This window comes from Lolium perenne, chromosome 4 (genome assembly GCF_019359855.2).
Source record: "Lolium perenne isolate Kyuss_39 chromosome 4, Kyuss_2.0, whole genome shotgun sequence".
Taxonomy (NCBI): Eukaryota; Viridiplantae; Streptophyta; class Magnoliopsida; order Poales; family Poaceae; genus Lolium; species Lolium perenne.
Window position 1 is genome coordinate 75,416,304 of NC_067247.2, and position 23,619 is coordinate 75,439,922.

Below are 23,619 nucleotides of genomic sequence, written 5' to 3' on the forward strand. Positions count from 1 at the left end.
AGGGTAAAAGGTTAAATCCCTCTCATGTTTTTCTACAATTACAGTTATGTGCCTATGAAAGTACATATATGATTATCTTTGTTTTCGTCCGAGTCTGCATCATTTCCTATTGGAATCGGCGGTCCGGTATAACTGCTTTTGAACCTGCAACCGGCCAAAAAATTGTAGTTCAATGTAATTTTATACTACTCCTATAGAATCACGTATGGCAGTGCGCACCGACTCCCCTCGCATGTGAGGCCTTGCTATTCTCGTATCTAGTTCAAGAACCCCTTGATTCAGAAAATTCCCCACTAATGTCGAGAATACAGGTGAGCCTGTTTCCTTGCTATAGCTCCTGAGGCTCCGCTCCTTGTATTTTCGATGAAGGACCCATGGAAGTTCATTTTTACCCATCCATGGTCAGGTCTGTTGCAGCTATGGACGGTAGCGGGCTGAAACTTGGACCCTGTGAATTAGTGAGACGAGGCAACCTATTTTTGAACATGCTTGACGCTTATTTGCTTGGTCTAGCACCCCCTAAATAATAACGATCCATTTGGGCACAACTGTCAGTCCGTTTCCCGGTGCCGCTTATTCCTAGACATGCAACTGAGATTAGTTTTTCAGTGATTACTTTGGGCTTTCGCATCATTGCTTTTGATTGACGATGGCCTCGTTGCAAGGAGTATATCTCCACAGGGTTGGGAGTATATATAGGGAGATGAGGAAGTGTTGAGATTCCATCATAGGTGAGTGTGAGTAGGAACACAAAATAAATTGCCCATTCATTAGCGAGTAGACATATGGTCTATACATGAAATGAATTTCCCATCCATTTGTCATTTAAGATTGAGTCATACACCATCTGCACACACAGGTCATGTATTTTCCGACACCACAAAAGTATCTTAGACATGTACAATAGTTATATCTTAGCAACGCCATCTACAGTACTTGATGAAAAAGGGTTGTCTTCTTTTAGCTAAGAGACCATCCCTTAGCAACAATCTTTCTCACATATTTAGAAATATCTCATTACTAGAGATAAGACAAAAGATCCACTATACATCATGTTTTTCTTATTATATCTAGAATAAGTGGCGAAATTAAGATAGGATGGTCATATCAACCATTGGTCATGCCCTTACGTTAGACCAAACGATTCCAAACGCACGTATTTGCTTTTATATGCTTCAGAGAATTGTAGGTCTAGTTCATCGAATGTAAAATGTACTTAGATGTGGAGAATTTGAGGAACAACATACAATCGGTTTCATCATGTGCTGATTGATGCCTTAATGCCAGTTTCCTGTGGTGCTTGTCTATTTGATGGTGCATAAATCAAAGCTCGCAACCAACTAGTTGTCGGCAAATAGTTTATTTGATGGTGCATCAAAAGAAACATTGAACAATACAAAGCAAACCAAATAGTTTATACGATGTACATGATGTTCCGAGCTCGTTTGTGTGTATGTTAAACGAGTGGTGGTGTCACCGGAGGTGCTACAGGTGACGATGATGTTGCTTGAGCCTTTCTTCTTGTTGGAGATATGCCCGAGAGGCAATAATAAAATAGTTATTGTTATATCTTAGTGTTCATGATAAATGTTTACACTCCATGCTATAATTGTATTAACCGGAAACAGTAATACATGTGTGTTGTGTAAACAACTAGAGTCCCTAGTAAGCCTCTCATTTAACTAGCTTGTTGATTAATAGGTGATCATGGTTTCCTGATCATGAACATTGGATGTTATTAATAACAAGATCATATCATTAGCTGAATGATGTGATGGACACACCCATAGTAAGCATAGCATGAGATCAAGTCATTAAGTTCAACTTGCTATAAGCTTTCGATACATAGTTACCTAGTCCTTCGACCATGAGATCATGTAAATCACTTACACCGGAAGGATGCTTTGATTACATCAAACGCAATTGCATAAATGGGTGGTTATAAAGATGGGATTAAGTATTCGAAAAGTGTGAGTTGAGGCATATGGATCAAGAGTGGGATTTGTCCATCCCGATGACGGATAGATATACTCTGGGCCCTCTCGGTGGAATGTCGTCTAATTAGCTTGCAATCATGTGACTAGGTCACAAGAGATGACATACCACAGTACGAGTAAAGAGTACTTGTCGGTAACGAGGTTGAACTAGGTATGGAGATACCGATGATCGAACCTCGGACGAGTAAAGTATCGCGTGACAAAGGGAATCGGTATCGTATGTGAATGGTTCTTTCGATCACGAAGTCATCGTTGAATATGTGGGAGCTATTTTGGATCTCCAGGTCCCGCTATTAGTTATTGATCGGAGAGGAGTCTCGATCATGTCCGCATAGTTCTCGAACCGTAGGGTGACACACTTAAGGTTTGATGTCGTTTTAAGTAGATATGGAATATGGAATGGAGTTCGAATGTTGTTCGGAGTCTCGGATGGGATCCAGGACATCACGAGGAGTTCCGAAATGGTCCGGAGAATAAGATTCATATATAGGCAGTCACATTCCAAGTTTGGGAGTGGTCCGGTGAATTTATGGAAGGTTATAGAAGTTTCTAGAATCATCCTGAATCAATCACTATGGAAGCAGGAGTCCCGGAGACACTCCACCAGCCCTAGCCAACCCACCAAGTGGGAACCAAGGTGGCCGGCTACACCACAAGGAAGGGGAGGAATCCCACCTTGTCTAGGTTTCCCAAATTTGGTAAGTTTTGGAGTTGGACTCCAATGTGGTTTTGGGGCAAACCCTAGGGATTTCCACCTATTTAAAGGGGAGGAGAGGGGAGGGGCTGCACACCTCTTGGCCGCACCATCAAGGGGCACCCAGGCCGGCACCCAGGCACCCCCTCTCCTAAACCCTAGCTACTCCCTCCTCCTTCTTCTCCCGCAGCGCTTACGGCGAAGCCCTGCCGGAGATCTCCACCACCACCGTCACCACGCCGTCGTGCTGGCGGGATTCCGAGGAGGATCGACTACATCCGTTGCCCGCTGTAACGGGGAGAAGGATATCGTCATCAACACTGAACGTGTGACCGAGTACGGAGGTGCTGCCCGACTGTGGCACCGTCAAGATCTTCTACGCGCTTTTGAAAGCGGCAAGTGATCGACTACATCAACCACGAGATCTAATCTCGTAGGCTTTGGAATCTTCGAGGGTTAGTCTCACATACATCTCGTTGCTACCATCTACTAGATTAGATCTTGGCTTGTTATTCGTTCTTGCGGTAGGAATTTTTTTGTTTTCTATGCTACAAATCCCATCGGTGGTATCAGAGCCGTGTCTATGCATAGATTGGTTGCATGAGTAGAACACAATGGTTTTTGTGGGCGTTGATGCTTTTGTTGTTTTTAGTTAGTGTACTTTTCATCTTGCAGGATGGTGGGATGAAGCGGCCTGGGCTAACTTTACATGCCGCGTTCATGGGACTTGCTCCACGTTCGACATGCAACTTGTATTGCATAAGTGGCTTTGCGGGTGTCTGTCTCTCCCACCATAGTGAAGATTCAATCTACTCTTTCTATTGATAACACTAGTATCACCATTGTGGTTCATGTTCGTAAGTAGATTGGATCTCACTCGAAAACCCTAAACCACGTAAAATATGCAAACCAAACTAGAGGCGTCTAACTTGTTTTTGCAGGGTTTGGTGATGTGATATGGCCATGATATGATGATGAATATGTATGAGATCATCATTATTGTATTGTGGCAACCGGCAGGAGCCTTATGATTGTCTTTATATTTCATGTTGAGGTATTATTTCAAAGTAGTTGTAATAGTTGCTACATGGGAGAACAATCATGAAGACGGCGCCATTGACCTTGACGCTACGCCGACGATGATGGAGATCATGTCCGTGCTTTGGAGATGAAAATCAAAGGCGCAAAGACTAAAGTGCCATATCATATCACATATGAATTGCATGTGATGTTAATCCTTTTATGCATCTTGTATTGCTTAGATCGCGACGGTAGCATTATAAGATGACCACTCTCACTAAATATCAAGATAATAAAGTGTTCATCCTTAGTATGCACGTTTTTAAGACTTGTCGTTTCGAAGCATCACATGATGATCGGGTGTGATAGATTCTACATGTGCATACAACGGGTGAAAGCCAATTTTGCACACGCGGATACTAAGGTTGCCTTGACGAGCCTAGCATGTACAGACATGGTCTCGGAACACGGGATACCGAAAGGTAGAGCATGAGTCATATGAATGATATGATGAACACTTTGAGTGTTTGCTTTTGAAGCTACATCTTTAATCGTGAAGATCGGAATTGGTGTAGTGGATTTGGTTCGTGTGATCACTAAGACAATGCGAGGGATGTTGTTTTGAGTGGGAGTTCACCTAGTTAATTTAAGAATTAATAGTAAACTCAAATTTATCCTGAACAAAGTCTAAATTGTATTTGAATTAAATTTTGTAGAATTGACATCCGTTTTCTACTTTGCGCTAGGCTTGTAATTGATATAGAAATACTATTAAGTCTGACAAGTAACTTTACAGACTGGTACCGTATCGTTAAAAAATCAAGAAATGATTAAGTCCTATAGCAAACTTTTGGTAATCCTAAAATTGCTGATCCGAAAAGCAATGGTTTCAATTAGTATCTAAAAATTATCTTGTCTCCGTGAAACTTGATGTTCAAATCCGTTTGAAATGTAAGGAGCTGAAAATTTTGTTTTCAGAATAAGCAAGGTGTGAGATATATGTGATATCTAAGACCTTAATACAAGATGATAGAGTATAATTTAGTGAGACTCCATAAACACATAAGTTTTATGGGAATGTACGAAGGTTGAAGACGTTAGGCATCCCGATTCTCCAACTAGTTGGGAACTAACGTTATTCACATATCCATGTAAGCCATAGTAGCTTCATCATGAAATTGTCATGATTTTATGGATAAAATTATGAGTGAAATTGTTCATCACATTAAAAAAATACTAATAGTGAAATCCGGAACACTTGTCATGTGATGATCAACTTCAAAGTGTGAACCTCAAGGTTATTGGCATTTGACCAACAAGCCTAGAAGTTATTGATGTTGAAGTGTTTTCAGAAATACGAGAAAAGTCGAAAGAGAAACTACAAAAGGATTTTGGCAGAAAGAAAGAAAAGACTAGAAAGTCTAGCTTAGGTGTATATAGATGTATTCTTTGATTGGTCACACAATGAAGTTCTTGGGTACTTGTACCATATTGGTTGGTATGAGATGTCATACAACACAACGCAATACAAGAATACAATGACCTAAGTGGCCGACAAGGAATATGGTAATAATGCACGTTTGGACAAAATAAAGTGTTATTATGTTCGTCGTTTGCATTCTACCTAGCCCTTCAGATATGTAATAAAGAACTTAATAGTTGTTATTTAGCTTTGATCAAATAAAAACAATGAGTTGTTCAAAGATATGACCGTACTCCATGTACGATGGATAAATTATTATAAATCTTAATGGTGAAACACACATGCATAACACTGACGCTAAAATGCCATAAGACAAATGATTTGAATTCCACTTATTTGTGGAACCGCCATTTAGGTCATGTTAGAAAGGAACGCATGAAGAAAATCCATGCAAATGGATTTTTGGAGTCATTTGATTTTTGAATCGTTTGGCACTTGCAAATCTTTTCTAAAGAAAATGACTGAAATACCGTTCATAGGCTAAGAGTTGAACGGACAACTAACTTAATGGAAACATACACGATGATATATGTGGTTCATTGGGCATAGTTTTGTGCGGAAGATTCTTCTACTTCATGAAAACTTCCAACAATGAATTGAATGTATATATATGGATATATTTATTCAATAAGGAAGAAGTTTAAAACATTTGAATAGATTCAAATAAATTTCAGCATGAAGTGGAAATCATTGTAATAGAAAAGTCAAATATCTATGATTGGATCATGGTGGAAATATTTGAATTACGATTTTTAGCGAACATCTAAGAGAGTTACGTAATTGTTCAACAACTTACGTTTCTCGGAACACCATAGTTATGATGGAGTGTTCGAGAGACATATCCAAACCTTGTTGGATTAATGATGATATAAAATGATGCCATTATATTTTTGTAGATTATGCTTTGGACTACCGCTTTTACACTAAATAGAGCATCATCATAATCCGATTGAAATGACACCATATGAGTTATGGCGTGGGTATAAACCCTAATAGAGCTTTCTTAAAGTTTGGTATGCATAGCATAATTAAATGAGTTTACAACCAAAATCGGATGAATGTCTTTGTTGGTTATCCCAGAGAACAAATTGGGAATTCTTTCCACTATGAAGTCAAAGACAAAAGTGTTTGTCGATGTGTCTTGCTTATTTTCAAGAAATTGTTTCTAGCGAAGTATTTGAGTGGGAGGACAATATAACTTGATAAGGTTGATAAACCTGAGCATGATGATCAGAGTAGCGCAACATCGGAAATAGTTCTAGAAGCGGCCACGATGATCATGGCTCCCATGTCTACAAAGTGTTATAGTCATGGAGATCGAAGTACCTATTAAACCTTGTAGGTATGGTTTACTTTGTGATCAAATAAATGATTTGTGAACCAAGGATTGATTTTTAACAATGATAAACCAACTACATACAAAGAAGTTATGATGGGCCCTAACTCCGTTAAAATGGCTATGCACCATGAAATCCAAGATAGGTGAATACTTTTTGAAAATAAATAGATCTATAAAATTGATGGACTTGGATGGAATATTCTTGAAGAAGCTCGACTTGTCAAAAGATTGTTTATGACAAAGTTCAATTAGTTGACTGCGATAAGATTAGATCTTCAGCAGCAATGCTTATAGTCTATGCGGATTGTTCTAGTGATCGCTACATATTTCTTTTATGAGATATACTAGTAGGATGGCAAAATACATTACTTAACAGAAGTGTGTATTAAAGTTGTATACAAGATACAACTGAGAGTTTTGCTAGTCCTTGGAATACTAAAAAGGTATACAAACTTCACTAGATGAAGTGAGTATCACGGAGTTGAAATCTTCACCGGATGAAATTATCAAGGAGTTATGATTTCATCAGAAACGATGAAGATGCTTGCGTTTGCAAGAAATTAAATGGGAGCGCTGAGACATAGTTATAATATTATATGTGGTAGACATATCATTGATTATAAATGATGTAATTATATACTTGATGTGATTAAAAGGTTTCATTGAGAATTAAGTTCAATGAAAGGATATGGACTGAAACATATTTAGTGTCAAGATCTATGAAGATAGATTGAAACACATAATAAGTTTAAGTTAAAGTACATAGAATGAATATTGAAGTAGTTCAATATAAAAATATTAAGAAGGTGTTCTTTTCCGTGTGAAGGTTTAACAAGACTTGAGTGTATTTGACACTCGATGAGTAAAAATACATGAGTGATTTCAGATCAGATGTCCTGTGCTCTAAAGTGTTAAGAGCATATACCAAAATGATTCATGTAATGATCATTGGACAATAGTAAGAATATCCCTGAGTGCTTTAGAAGAACCAATGATATATCTATAGTTTTATATGGGTAATGACAAACAAATCGTTGTAAGGTGTTGCACCGATATTAGTTTGGTCACATATAAAAAATAACGAAAGAAGCCTGATAACCGGGTGTATACGTGAGCACGTATCCAATGATCGACACGTGTCTGACGGTGTGGCTCGTCCGTTAACTGATAACGCAGCAGCTGATCTCCTTAAAAAAAGGTTGAAGCACAACCTTATCCTCTCACCTGCTCCACCTTCCCTACTTCCCCTCGCCGTGGCGCCCAGAAAAACCTCAATCTCCTCTGCAGCTGCTCTTTGGCGTGCTCCGTCGACGGTAGCTCGAGGGGCAGTGGCCAAAATCGAGCCTCTGGGGTCAAAAGGTGCTGGTGCCGGTCGAGGTGAGGTACCGCCACGCAGCAAGAACCCGCCGCCGCGTTCCTCGGCCTCGATTTCCACGACGACGACGAGGACGGGGTCATCGTGGGGGGCGGCGCCGGACGAGGTGGGCCTACCGCGCCGGACGAGGAGGCGCACCCCCAGCGGTGGGACGGCCTTGGGCTCAGCGACGCCGAGGAGTGGGAGCAGGTCGCCGCCGGTAGGGGGACGGCGAGTTCGAGCCCGCCGCGGTGCGCAGCCTCGAGTGGGAGGTGCTCCTCGCCGCCAACAGCCTCGGCAGCCTCCTGCTCGACGACGACGACGGCGCCGGCGTCGACACGTACTTCCTCGACGACGATGAGGACGCGCTGTTCGGGCAGCTCGCCGCGGAGGCAGAGCACGATCCCCCGGCCAAGGGCAGGCGGGCGGCGGCGATGGCCGCCGTGGAGGGCCTCCCGATGGTGGTGGTCGCCGAGTCCGGCGGCGCGGCGCAGTACGCGGTGTGCAAGGACGGCATCGAGGCCGGGGAGGCGGCCAGGAGGCTGCTGTGCGCGCACCTCTACCACGGCGCCTGAATCCTGCCCTGGCTCGCCATCCGCAACACGTGCCCGCTCTACCGCCACGAGCTGCCCACCGACGACGCCGAGTACGAGACGTGGAGGGCCAGGCGGGCCGCCGGCGACGACAGGTATGGGCATCGTCGCTCGTCGGGCTGAGGCTGCGGCGCTGAAACAGGGAGAGAGTGATTTGCTATTTTGCTTCACGAGCCGATGCGTTTGCAGTAGTTCAGTGTTGCTGCGAAAATTCATTTTGATCAGGAGTGAGGAAAAAGAGGTTGAAATCGATGTGAATTGGAGTATTTTTTTTCTTGTTTTTGCACAGAATGATATGAATAAGGTGCGTTTCAATTTGAATAATGGTGTATCTAGACGAGAGCAGGCTAGATTGTTCCTTTCTAAATCGAATGGAATGCAAAGAGAAGGGAGGAGAATCAGTGATGAGCCCACTCTGTTTCGAATGATTTCAGCCAACGGGCCAGGTCGGCGGCGCTCTGATGCTTGTCCGGCGGGGGAGTAGGCGGCGTTGAACAGGGCTCGGCGTCGGCGGTGATGGGGCTCCAGGCCGGCATTGGGGGAGCGATTTTTATTCCCATGTTTTAGCACTTAATCGCTGGGAGACCAACTCGGGTTACTATGACACACTGTGTGCGACGCGGACAAGCACGGATGCGATCGTCTGCAGCCAGATAAAATAGACTTGACGCCGTTTGGTTCTGTTTTGTGAGGCCAGCATCTTAAAGCAAATCCAACGGTAACGAACGCGTGCTCATGTGTATACCCGGTCACAGAATCCACTCTCTAAAAAATAAAATGTCAATCTCAATTAGGCTAAGTGTTGTTTAAAAGGTAGCACAATGAGCTAGAAGAAGTCTATGCTAGATTTAGATGAGTTCTAAATATTGTGATGGATTCTACAAACGAAGGCAGAGTATGTCATTGTTTTGACAATGACTGAGGAGTTTTAAGTCGAGGACTTCTTTGAGAACTTGGTGTAGTTCCGATAGTGTCAGAACTTTGAAACTATATTGTGACAATATTAGTGACATATTTCAGACCGCAGGATTAAGGTTCCACCAGAAGACTGAACATATAATGCCGACTCATTTGGAAAATGAGTGATGCGTTGAGACACAAATGAATTGCAAAATACATACGTTTCTGAGCGTGTCAGATCCGTTGACTGAAACCTCTCCCGTGAGCAAAACATGATAAGCACCAGAAGGCCAAGGTGTTATATCTTTATAAATGTAAACTAGATTATTGACTCTAGTGCAAGTGGGAGACTGTTGGAGATATGCCCGAGAGGCAATAATAAAATAGTTATTGTTATATCTTAGTGTTCATGATAAATATTTACACTCCATGCTATAATTTTTTTAATCGGAAACATTAATACATGTGTGTTGTGTAAACAACCAGAGTCCCTAGTAAGCATCTCATTTAACTAGCTTGTTGATTGATTGATGATCATGGTTTCCTGATCATGAACATCGGATGTTATTAATAACAAGATCATATCATTAGCTGAATGATGTGATGGACACACCCATAGTAAGCATAGCATGAGATCAAGTCATTAAGTTCGACTTGCTATAAGCTTTCGATACATAGTTACCTAGTCCTTCGACCATGAGATCATGTAAATCACTTACACCGGAAGGATGCTTTGATTACATCAAATGCCATTGCGTAAATGGGTGGTTATAAGACGGGATTAAGTATTCGTAAAGTGTGAGTTGAGGCATATGGATCAAGAGTGGGATTTGTCCATCCCGATGATGGATAGATATACTCTGGGCCCTCTCGGTGGAATGTCGTCTAATTAGCTTGCAAGCATGTGACTAGGTCACAAAAGATGACTTACCACAGTACGAGTAAAGAGTACTTGTCGGTAACGAGGTTGAACTAGGTATGGAGATACCGATGATCGAACCTCAGACAAGTATAGTATAACGTGACAAAGGGAATCAGTATCGTATGTGAATGGTTCTTTCGATCACGAAGTCATTGTTGAATATGTGGGAGCTATTATGGATCTCCAGGTCCCGCTATTAGTTATTGATCGGAGAGGAGTCTCGATCATGTCCGCATAGTTCTCAAACCGTAGGGTGACACACTTACGGTTTGATGTCGTTTTAAGTAGATATGGAATATGGAATGGAGTTCGAATGTTGTTCGGAGTCTCGGATGGGATCCAGGACATCACGAGGAGTTCCGAAATGGTCCGGAGAATAAGATTCATATATAGGAAGTCACATTCCAAGTTTGGGAGTGGTCCGGTGAATTTATGGAATGTTGTAGAAGTTTCTAGAATCATCTAGAATAAATCACTATGGAAGGAGGAGTCCCGGAGAGACTCCACCAGCCCTAGCCAACCCACCAAGTGGGAAGGTGGAGTCCATGGTGGACTCCACCAAGGTGGCCGTCCACACCACAAGGAAGGGGAGGAATCCCACCTTGTCTAGGTTTCCCAAATTTGGTAAGTTTTGGAGTTGGACTCCAATGTGGTTTTTGGGGTAAACCCTAGGGATTTCTACCTATTTAGGCCTTGTTTGGTAGTGGAGTATTAGTGGGGATAATCCGCTGGCGGATTGGGTGAAACCCCTACCTTCACCCAATCCCCACTAATACTCTCCCTTGCTAATCCCTAATCCCCTCCTTCCAAACCAACACATTTGGTAGACAAGGTTTAGTGGGGATAAAACCAACAACAAGCAATAGTGAAGACAATTTGCATAAATTACCAAAAAGATTCATTTTTTATGGAAACAAACAAAAATAAGCCAGTGAAGTCAACATCCAACAGTTATCAACATTCAAAAACACAAGAGTTTCAGTCACAGTTTGGCATAAATTACAAATTCCATACAACCATTCCCGACAAAATAATTTCTATCACAAAAGACGACTCTTGGAAACTATGTTGATTTATTTCATGCGATCTTCAACAAACACAAGTCAGGGATTGCCTGTAATCATATGCAAAGATCGATGTTAGATGTTGGTGCATAATCATGTTCAGGTGATGGATGACTGAAAGCATATAGATATCCATTGTATACACATGCAAGCCCTTTTGATTGCAGACCGCCTCCTCCTTAGCACACGTGAAGTGGGAAGGCCTATTGCTGTGGACGTGGAGTCCCTCGAGCACCCCAATGGCCCAATCAAGATGTCGTTTGGCTGCCAAGCCCCTGTGCAACTGCAAGAACACATCACCCTGTTTGTCAACATGCAAGGGTTCAGGATCCGCATTGTTCCTATCTCCAAGGACCTGGTGGAAGGTACAAACCACGACCCTCCTTCGCCGCCGGCCAAGAACGGTGAGGAAGACAAGGACGAAGACCAGGAAGAAACGGACGAGGACAGGTGGGATCATAGACGCAAGAAACACTCTGACAAGACCAAGAACACCCCGGCGTCGGCCCCGGCCGGGGGGAAGGACGGTTTTGCGAGAAAATCCGTTCCGCTGGCGGTGGCGGACGGACCTTGCCCACCGCCCGCCCTCGGTTCCAACAACTCCCAACAGCAGAAGATCACGCTACCTACCTCTGCCTTTAGCCAATACGGCTCGAATCTTACGGCCCAAGGAGACATCTTCCCCACCATGGCCAACATGATCAAACAAGTACTTGCCTCTCCACCTGTCTCGTCCCCTCGGCGCTCGGGACTGGAGCAACTGCAGCTTTCTACCTCCATGTCCTCCCTCAACGATGAAACCGATGAAGGACAATCGTACCTGACGCCAGGGAAGGCTCTGTCCTTGGGCGCGGAAGAAAAAGCTGAAATTGGGTGGAAGAGTTCGGCGTCTGGGGAATCCGCCGCATCAGCTCTGCGTGCTAGCGAGAGGCGCAGCAAAAGCAACCACGACCGTCCCTCCAGGAAACTCATGCTGGCAGCTGCTGGGTCACAACTCTTCACGGAGGAAGTGGACAATTCTGGGAAAGCAACGTTGAACTCCTCGCTTCACCAAGCTCCTGCCATCAAGGACAAGGCCTCGTCCTCTCAGGCCCTCCTGGACGAATGCCCCATCCCGGCCCTGGGGGCGACGGTGGCACGGGCGCCCCGCTCCAAGGCAAATCCTACCGAAGCTGTTAGGAAAAGCGCCCGCAGTGCGGGAGTTGCAGATGAACCGGTGCTGGCCAGAGCCATTCGTCTCGCCTCCGACAAGAACGCTACTTCCTCCGCCACTCCAGGTAACCCCGAACCGTCCAACTTTACTGCTTTTCAATCTGTTCCTATCGATAAGCTGCTCTCGGTGGCACAAGATAGCTGTGTCATTTTCCCCTCCGCCTCCCTGGGCCCTCCCGAGAAGATAATTTCCTTGATACAAGCTAGGGAGCTTGCTCAAGCTGATCTAGCAGAGGCAAGACACAAAGCCGAGCTCGAAAAGGCCAAGGCCCAGACCGCAGCGGCGGTTGCGGAGAAAGATCCCTTGGTACCACAAGAAGGGCTTGTGGTACACTGCAGGGAGGACACTCGCGACTCAAGTATCAAGGCCAAACCAGCTAAAAAGAGGAGGGTGACCAAGAAACAGTACCCTGTCGGCCCAAGACCGCTAACCCGCCAAGCACGGGCTCAAGGAAGAGTTTCCAAATGAGATGCCTCTTCTGGAATATTCGAGGGTTTGGTCGTAGGGGGCGACGAACCCTTTTGAAGGATTACCTCCGCGAGAACAACATCGACATAGTGATTCTGCAGGAAACCATCAAGCAGGACTTCACCGACTTGGAATTGCGCAGCTTGGAGGTCGGCGACAAGTTCTTTTGGTGCTGGCTCCCGGCTAACGGGCACTCCGGGGGCATGCTCATGGGCGTCCGTGACAGTACCTTTGAAGTGGGTGTGGTAGATATGGGCCAATTCTATCTTAGTACCTCCATCTTGCACCGGGCGACCAAGCGCATTGTGACGATCATTGGTATATATGGCCCTGCGGATCATGGGCGATCCAGGGCCTTCCTCGAGGAGGTCACAGCCAAGGTGGCTAGAACCAATACTCCCCTTCTCATGGGTGGATATTTCAATCTCATCCGAGCTGCGTGTGACAAGAACAACGACCACCTTAACTGGAGGCTCATAGACCTTTTCAATGAACACATTGCTGCTTGGGATCTTCGGGAGATCCCGCGCTCCGGAGCCCGGTTTACTTGGACAAACCGCCAGCTCAACCCTGTCCGCTCGGTCCTCGATCGAGTGTTTATCTCGCCGACCCTGGAAAGCTTCTTTCCTTTATGCACGCTTACTGCTGAAACGAGTTTGGGTTCCGATCATACCCCGCTCATCTTTAACTCCGGGGAAGGGCTGCCGGAACGAATTAACCACTTCTTCTTCGAAACTGGGTGGTTCGAACGCCAGGATTTCCTTCCCATGCTTCAAAACACCTGGTGTAATCTCTCCTCCAAAGTGGGAGGCCGAGATATCATAGACTGGTGGCAGTTTATGTCTGGTTGCCTGCGCCAACATCTTCGGGGTTGGGCCCGAAACCTTCGTGTGGACAGCAAACGAGAGAAAGAGAACCTGATGGCCCAAATTATGCAGCTCGACGTCCAGGCAGATTCTAGTGGCTTGGATGAGGAGGAGTGGGCACAAAGATACTATCTCGAAGACCAACTCCTGCAAATCGTTAGTTCGGAGGAGGAGTATTGGCGCCAAAGAGGAAGGGTCAAATGGGCGCTCCAGGGGGATGCGAATACGGCATACTTCCACGCGGTGGCTAACGGTAGGAGAAGAAAATGTACGATTTCTTCTCTCAACCTTGGGACCGAAACCACCAACGACCCCAGGAAGATTCAGCATGCGATTTATGAGTTCTACCGCGACCTTCTCGGAACGGCAGGGAGCCGTTCCTGCGGTCTGTCTCCTAGGACTTGGCCTCCCTCTGCTCAAGTTTCGCTAGATGATAACAATCACCTCATGATCACCTTCTCTGAAGAAGAATTGGATTCGGTCGTCTGGGAGATGAAATCCGATACGGCTCCTGGCCCTGATGGCTTCCCTGTCCTTTTCTTCAAACGCTTCTGGCCCAACGTCAGACTTGGGGTGCTCCACATCCTTAATGATTTCATGCTGGGTCACATTGACATCTCCCGGCTGAATTTCGCCATCCTCACCTTAATCCCCAAAGTCCCTGGGGCAGACTTAGTCTCGCAATTTCGCCCAATTGCGCTCATCAACGTGATCTTCAAAATCGTCTCCAAAGCGTTTGCGTACCGCCTGGACCCCATTGCTCATAAGACGATAAGTCTCAATCAAACGGCCTTCATTAAAGGGAGAAACTTGCTTGAAGGACCGCTGGCGCTCATCGAAATTGTTCACGAGCTGCGCTCCAAGAAGCTAGGAGGTATCCTCCTCAAGCTTGATTTTGAAAAGGCATACGACCGGGTCAACTGGGAGTTCCTGGGGGAAGTGCTTCGGTGCAAAGGGTTTGAAGAAGCTTACATCCACAGAGTGCTGCAGCTTGTCTCCGGTGGACAAACCGCCATATCCATTAACGGGGTTATCGGTCCATACTTCAGGAACAAAAGAGGGGTTCGCCAAGGGGATCCGCTATCCCCTCTCCTGTTTAATTTCATTGGTGAGGCGCTTTCTGGTATCCTTACTGCCGCGGGGGCGGCAGGCCACCTTGTAACACCCCAAATTTCAATGAAAAAAGAAAGTTAGAGAATTCCAGAAATACAAAATTTCAAACCAACAAAAACTTTTCTTTTGCATATAGTACCATGCATAGGACTTGTGCATTTGAGTGATATGCCATGATGATTGTTATTACTTGTTATTGATATGCTCTAAAACCCTAGAGTGATCATGTGGAGATCACCAACCAAATAAATCAAAAAGGGAAGAAATTCCCATAATTGAAAAACCCTAAAAACCCTCACATATGCCCTATGGCATTTTTCGAAATTTTAACCCTAGACCTATTTGGTCTTCACCATTAGTTGAATAATGTGGTGAAACACTTATTACAACTTTTGGAATCAAGGGTTCACCATTCAAATGAATTTCCAACACTTTTCCCACTCACATGTGATGATGACCAAATCTGCCAATTTCAGTCTGATCACCACTTTGAGCCCCTGCAATTCAATTTTCCCAAACCATTCTTTGCTAACTCCTTGCACCATTTCAAAGTCAACATCAAGGTGAACAACTTTGATGAAGACCACCCTGCCAAATTCATCTTTGATCACTAGCTATGCTCACCCAAAGTGGCAACTTTATATTGAGTTCAACAATCTTCACTTAGCCATTTTGGGCCATTTTTGAAATCCAATTTTTCCACCACCACCTCAACTCATCTCTGGTCAAATACAACTTATCTCAACTTTCACTTTTCAAAAACATTCACCATTTGAATTATTTCCATTTTTGATATTTTTGTATTTTCCAAATTTGAACCCTATTCATACACTATAGCAAATAGTGATCTACTCAAACTAACCTACTCTAACCAACCCCAAATGGTCCCCTGGTCCCCTCTCTCACTAACCCTAGCATAGAAACCCTAGGGAGGGAGAGAGAACATGCATGGCATGGCCATGCCGGCCACATGCCGGCCATGCCGCACCTCCCCCTCTCTCCTTCATCGCCGACCCTGGCCACCATGTCCCTGCACTCCACCTCACTCTACTGAGTCGCCTAGCATCGGCCGTTGTCGAGGAGGAGCCCTGCATTGGCCAGACCAGCACGCGTCCATGGCGCCCTGGACGCCGCTCGCGTCGAGCGCGTGCACGCCGCGGACACACCCTGGCCACGCGCCACGCCATGACCTCGAGCACCCCCTGGACCCCCGGCGAACACGTTGAGCCTCACCGTGACACCGCAGCGCGCCCAGACATGATCTCAACCACGACCCGTGCCCGCCGTCGCCGGAGAAGAGAACCCCGATCCGCCGCAGACGCGCCCGTCGCGGAAGCAACGCGACCAACCTAGCCACCGCCCGACCCCGTGGTCGCCGCCAATAGCATCGCCAGGAGCCGTAGAACACTGCCACCACCTCGCCTAGCTCGATAGCTCGCCGGAGGAGCCGCGCCATGGTCGACTTCCTCACGGCCCCGCAGCACCCTCGCGTCCCTATAAAAGGAGACCTCTCCTCGTCGATCTGAGCACACCATCACCTTCCCCTCTTCTCACTCGATCACCTGAGCCACTCCACTGCCTCGATTAGCCACTGACGCCGCCCAATTGAAGCCTCACTGCCCGTGGTCGCCGCCGAAGCTCGCCGTCGATTGGAGCCGCCCCAGGACGAGCCGCCGGTACCAGGAGCTTCGCCGTCGTCGACATCGTCACCACGCACACTGCCAACCCTAGCTGGAGCCACCGTAAGCGCTCCGACCCCCTGCCCTCGCCGCCAGAACCTCTGCTTCTCGCCGGAGAAGACGACGACCGTGCGCCGTTGGATCGTCTTCTAATCCAACGCGCCACGTCGCTCGTACCGTTTCGGGATTTAACAGCCACTGACGCGTGGACCCCACGCTGTCAGCACGCCGCGCGTCTGTGGACCGTGGTGGGCTGGAGTGGGCCGTTTTAATTCAAATCGGCCCAGCTTCGTTTTCCCGCCGGCCCTTTTATTCAAATTTGATTTAAACCATTTCCAAACTTTTCCAATACTGCCCAAACTTTGAAATTCCACCTTTTCCAATTGGCTAAACCAAATTTAGTGAATTTGACATTGTTAGAAAGCCACTGAAATTCTCTATCCAATGCCACTGGCCTCTTGGTCAAATTCTTTGTAGAATTAATGTGACAAAAATAACAAGCCAAGGACTTTTCCCTATTCAAATAATTCTTAAAAATCAACCAAAATAGATATTAAGTTAATTCCAACTCTAATAGCTCACTTTTGACTTACACTAATTGTTTAGGCAATAAAATGGTGTGGTCACTTTGCATGATCATGCCATGGTTTAATGAATGGATATTTTGACTAGTTTAACTAGTTGATATTATCCAAAACTATTAAAGTTAAATTGTGTGAAGTCTTACACTTCATTTAAACTTGTCTCACATGAATTCATGGGATGCTTGGACCCCTGGTTCCAAACTCTCTTATAGGAATTTCTTGAGATTTAAATCAAATATAGTGTTATTTAAATGGCATGAGGTGTTCCACCTCATTTAAATCATTCTACCAAATGATGATGATGATGAACATTTGATCTAGGTCAAGATGAGTTCATCCATGATTGTTGGAGAAATTAAATCTTAAGAAGATTTCAGTGAGAGGAAATTATTTCTCAAGAACCCTATGGAAACTATCATTTACATATAGAATACAAATCCTATTTAAATCCCACCACCCATGCACCCTAGTTTATTTATGTGTGTGCCTAGAGTAGTGGTGTGTTGATTTGTGATGTGTGGAATAGCCCTGGAATTAGTGAGTAATTATACTCGTATTCAAATTTAGACGGTAGCACCGGAGAGTACGCTGAAGAAGAAGGTTGCTACCAGGAGGAGGAAGAGGAACAGTTTGAGAACTACCAAGGCAAGCTAAATTACTATGCAAGCTTTTATTCTTGCCAAGTGCAAAGCCCCTTGGGGCAAGGCACCATGTCTTACCTTTTTTTTATGTGAACCCATCCCAAGTTTTTACTTGTTTTCCAAATGATTTCCTTTTATAGTTAACTTTGGTCAAAATACAAGTTGGTTTTTAGAGTAGTGAGTAGCCTTTTCCAAGCAAAGCAAGGTAGCACCTCTCATGAATTAGAGCTAGTGCTAATGAACTAAACTTAACTACTCTAGATGGGAACTTTGTGATTTTGAAAGGATTTTGAAACCTTGGAATGAAGATGCATTCCATTGAATGAGTTTTGAAGGTGAATATGACCAAGAGAAGATGGTGATTTTTGATAAAACATGATGTGGGTTTGAATGCGATACCTTTCCAATTCTCAAGTACCCCCACAATACCTGATTATGGGTAGGGCTTAACTGGAAGTTTATGCGTCTTAGTATGGGTTCCCTCTAAACAAGCGTCATCGGGGTTATGCCGAAAGCTGCCTCTACCACAAAAGAAACGATACGATATGATGCGAAATGAGGTGAATGTCCGGCCCAAGCCACTGTGCGGTTCCCGGGTTGACAGTTGGTCTTCTTTGGGAGGCCAAGCTCATGGGGAGAGGTGCTCATACTAGGATTCGTAAGTGAAAGGTTATGGTTGATGATCCGCGTACTGTGTTACGATTATTCGGGGAAATCCCGACGGATGAAATCAAATGTTGTGGCACAAGTGTGCAACCTCTGTAGAGTGTAAACCTATTCGAATAGCCGCGTCCATGGTTACGGACGGTTGGAAAGGCCATACAGTTTCCGATGTCATATCTTTGAAAATGATGTTGAAAGGTGATGGTGAATTGACTTGTGGTGAATTGAATTGAAATCACCACTTGAATGGTGGGAATGACACTAATGTTCCCCCTTGGGTTAGTTAGCACTTGAATAAGTTTTTCTCAAAACTTTGTGAACCAAAACTAGCTTTATGCAAATAAACTAGAGCTTAGCAAACCCTACTAGAATGTCTAGCACTTTTTCTTGAATTAGTTTGCGAGTACTCAACGTACTCACGGCTTTGTCCCTGGCTATTCAAATGGCCAGAGTATGAAGATGAACAAGGAGATGACCAGCAGGACGCCTACGACAACTAAGCGCCTTCCGACGTCAAGCGTTGGCCTGTGGACTAGAGAGTCCTTGTATCTTACGCTTCCGCTATGTTGAACTATGATCTTGTGTTTGTTCGTTGATTAATAGATCAACTATTCGTGTAATATGGATCATGTGATTCCAATTTGTAAGACTTATGGGTTGTAATGAATGATGACTGTGATACTTAACTATTATGCCTCGCAACAACAATATTCCTGGGATTGCGATGTATGACATAATAGGCATTCGGACTTAAAAATCCGGGTGTTGACAAGTTGGTATCAGAGCCATTGTTTGACCTTAGAAGACCTTAGTTAGAATGGGCGTTCTGAAAAATTTAACTTTGAAATCAAATGAAAGGACTTATTTGTGAAAATTTACTACACTCTTGCCTTTGAAACTTTGCCAAAATTTGATCATGTCTATCTTATTTAAATCAACTTAAAACCTTGCCACACTTTGCACTCTCTAACTTACTCATCCAATTCTCTTTCAGATGGAGCCGAATGAACCCCTCAACACCAAGTTCTATCAGCTTGGAAACGGAGGAAGCTTGATCTTCGAGCATGACCTCGACTCCCTGTCGGATCACCTTGGCCGCCCACACCCCGAGTTTCACGGGATTCAGGTGGACGACCAGCCGGGAGGGGAACTGCAGTGGATTATCACTGCCGACTTGAGGGGCAAGCTGGAGCCTCCCACCTCGGAGAGGATCCTTTTCTCTTTCAGGGAAAGCAACTGGCTCGACGGGCTTGCACGTGCTCTTCAGGAAGCACTTGCTCGTCTGTGCGGACAGAATACCGAAGCCCTTCATGAGGAACGCTTTGCGCATCTCGCACGGCATAACTCTGACGGAAGACCCATGGATGTGCCACTCCACCCCCAGTTGAGGCACCATGTGGATCACTTGGACTTCATGCTCTACCAGACTCAGAGGGACCTCGACGCCTCTCGCGCTTACGCGAACCAGACCCATGCTCACATCATCGAGCAGGGTGAGGCGATCAAGCTACTCAACAACGACCGCAGGAACCTTCGCCAGCAGCGTGCCAAGAAGGACGCTACGATTCGCCGCCTTCGCGACCGGATCGCGTCACTTGAGGCCACTGTCACGGCCCAGGAGGATCAGATTCGTCACATGGAGGAGGACGATGAAGGCATCGATATTCAGGGAGGAGACGCCTTTCTGAGCGATGACGATGACTTTGAGGAGGACGAGAACACCGAGGAGGAGGACTACGAGTTCCTGGAGGCCGGACAGGATGACTACGTCCCGATTGATATCGATGATGAGGAGTAGTTGCACTAGTTTCACTTATAGTAGGTGTGAGTTGTATCCCGTCCTTTGTATCGTAGCATGAGAATGGTTCTTAAAACCATTGGAGTATGTGTGTAGTTTGTACTATGTGTTGCATGAATGAATGAATGTTATGTTTGTCATGAAAAGATTACCAGTTTTCAAATGTTTTTCAAACTTAAATGAACCATAGAATGTTCCCTCTTATCTCATGATCTTCTATACCTTCAGATGGCCCCTCCGAATCGCACCAACGACGCGATGATGCAGCTTCTGCAAACCCTGCTTGCAGACCGGGAAACCGAGAGAGCCGAGCGCCAAGCCAACATCATCGCCTTGCAGAACATCGCCCAAGGCCATGGAAATCATGACCACCCCGGATCCAAGCTCAAGAACTTCCAGAACACCAACCCTCCGGTGTTTAGCAAGACCGAGGAGCCCCTCGACGCCGACGATTGGCTCCGGACTATGGAGAACAATCTGGAAGTAGCTGGAGTGGAAGCCAACGAGAAGGTGTTGTTCGCCACTCACTACCTCGGCTGGACCAGCTCGCGCTTGGTGGACAAGTACCCGTGCCATGAACGGAGGTCAATTCATGACTTGGGAGGATTTCAAACTCAAGTTCAGCAAGTACCATGTACCCCGGGTCTTATCAAGAAGATGAGGGATGAGTTCCGTGAACTGAAACAAGGTCGCATGACGGTGGTTGAGTACCGCGACAAGTTTCTCACCTTGTCAAGGTATGCCCACGATGAGACGGACACCGTTGAAAAGAGGAAGGAGAGATTCCTGAACGGGCTGCATGATGAGATGCAGACTGTCCTCGTCAACATCCCCTTCGCCGACCTCGAAGCCCTTGTTGACTCCGCCATCCAGGATGGAGGGCAAGTTGAACCAAGCCAATGAGAACCGCAAGCGCCGCATGGCAAATCAGAGTGGATCAAGCCACCCCCAAAAGTTTCGCCCTAGCTCAAGCGGAGGTTTCAATCCGAGACATAACAAACCCCCGATGCGAACTCTCGCCCGGTTATCGAACCGAAGTGGAGGAAACTCCAAGCCAGGAGGCTACAACCCCAACTACAACAACAACAACTACAACCGCGCTCCACCTCGAGCCCCGAACACCAACAACACCAACACCAACACCAACCCTAACCGGGAGCAATGCCATTCCCGTTGCGAACAAGCAGGACAAGAGCACTATCACTTGTTATGAGTGTGGTGTAGTGGGGCACTACTCCAACGAGTGTCCCAAGCGTCTTGCCAAGCTCGCCGGCAACACCGCTGCTCTGCTCAGCGACAACGCCGTGTCTCCACCGGCAAGAAGTTCGCCCCAACAACCCCAACAACCGCAACGGCCGCCTCTACCACATGAACGCCGAAGAAGCCCGGGAAGCCCCGGATGTGGTGCGGGTATGTTTTCTCAACCACACCCCTGCTAGAGTGTTGTTTGATTCAGGAGCATCGCATTCCTTTGTCACCGAAGATTTTTCATCAACAAGTAAAATTCTACCCCTCAGTTTGAAGCATGTTATGATAGTTCAAATACACGTATCAACCACCAAAGCCAGAAAATTTTGTAAAAATGTGCCAATCAAAATCCATGATGTTGATTTCTTTGCAAATCTCATCATACTTGGAACCAAAGGTTTGGAAGTTGTCCTAGGAATGGACTGGATGTCCAAACACAATGGATTGATAGACTGCGCCAAGAAAGCCATAACCATGACTAGCAGCACCGGGATCGTAGTTGAGCACGTCTCTGAAAAACTACCCAGAAAATTTACACAACCAAAGTGTATCCAAGCCTACTCTGGATCAAATCAGGGTCGTCTGTCGCTACTGATGTGTTTCCCGGATGATCTACCCGGTATGCCCCGGACCGGGATATCGAGTTTATCATCGAGTTAATCCCCGAGGCTGGACCCATCGCCCGGAGAGCCTACGGCATGAACGCAGCCGAGCTTGTGGAGCTGAAGAAGCAAATAGATGACATGTTAGCCAAAGGTTTGATCAGACCAAGTGCATCCCCCTGGAGATCCCACGTATTGTTTGTCGACAAGAAGGATGGTGCAAATCGTTTATGCACCGACTATCGTAAGCTTAACGATGTCACCATCAAAAACAAATACCCCTTACCCAAGATCGAAGACTTGTTCGACCAACTCACCGGATCCCGAGTTTTCTCGAAAATTGATCTTAGAACTGGATACCACCAACCGAAGATCCGAGCCACCGATATTCCAAAAGCTGCCTTTACCACCAGATATGGGTTGTATGAGTACAACGTCATTTCATTTGGATGGACCAAAGCGCCCGCTTATTTCATGAAACTCATGAATAAGATCTTCATGAACCTCTGGGACAAATTTGTCGTTGTTTTCATCGACGACAATTTGGTCTACTCCAAGTCCGAACAAGAACATGAACAGCATCTGAGATTGTTCTAGAAACCACGAGACGGCACCGGTTTGTACGCCAAGTTTAGCAAGTGTGAGTTTTGGTGGAAGAAGTTGGATTCCTCGGACACATCTTGTCTGCGGAGGAATTGCCGTAGATCCCGCCAAGATCAAAAGCTGTTATGGAATGGAAAGCCCCGACCACACAAACTGGGGTCGGTGCTTGTGTGGGATTAGCCGGATATTACCGGAGGTGTGTAGAGGGTTTTTCGAGCATCGCTCGACCAATGACCCAACTGCTGAAAAAGGACGAGAAAGTTTGAGTGGACCGACAAGTGTGAAGAGAGCTTTCAACAGCTCAAGAGTAGGCCGACAACAGCCCCAATCCCGATCATGCCGAGATATCGCAAAGCCCTTTGACGTATATTGCGACGCCTCCAAGGCTGGACTTGGATGCGTGCTTATGCAAGAAGGAAAGGTTGTATCCTACCTTTCTAGACAACTCAAGCAACATGAGCAGAACTACCCAACCCACGACCTCGAGCTTGCGTGCCGTGGTCTTAGCCTTGAAAGTTTGGCGTCATTACCTCATGGGTAATCGATGCGAGATTTACTCCGACCACAAAAGCCTCAAATACATTTTCACCCGAAGGAGTTAAACATGAGACAACGCCGATGGATCGAATTGATCAAGGATTACGACATGGAGATTCACTACCACCCCGGCAAGGCCAATGTGGTAGCGGATGCTTTGAGTCGATTGCCGTGCAGTTGAACTCCATGCTCGCAACCGAACAGCCCAGTTGCACCAAGAGTTTGAACAGATTCAGAC